This window comes from Vanessa cardui, chromosome 28 (assembly GCF_905220365.1).
Source record: "Vanessa cardui chromosome 28, ilVanCard2.1, whole genome shotgun sequence".
NCBI lineage: Eukaryota > Metazoa > Arthropoda > Insecta > Lepidoptera > Nymphalidae > Vanessa > Vanessa cardui.
The window spans coordinates 3,223,631-3,223,981 of NC_061150.1; positions in this window are offsets into that span (position 1 = coordinate 3,223,631).

Sequence of the window (351 nt, forward strand, 5' to 3'; positions counted from 1 at the left end):
CATCCGCTAAAAAGTTTTTTTTTTTTAATCTGTGAAATAAATAAATGTATGATGTAAACGTTGTTTTATTTTTAGGTGCAAATGTTATTTGCAAAAAAAAAATATCGTGAACTATTTTTTTTTAAGTATGATAATTTTCTATGATGATTGAACTATAAAATACAATGATGTTCCAATCTCTCTATCTTATGTTACAATGCCAAGAAATCATCCAATTGTTTTCTAATAACAGCTCAATCATTTTTAAAAATAGTGTTACATGCCAGTATTAAATGCAATGACGTATAAAATAATAGTAATTACAGTTTCACAAATTGTTCGCGCCTACGATTTTGATTTTAATTATAACTG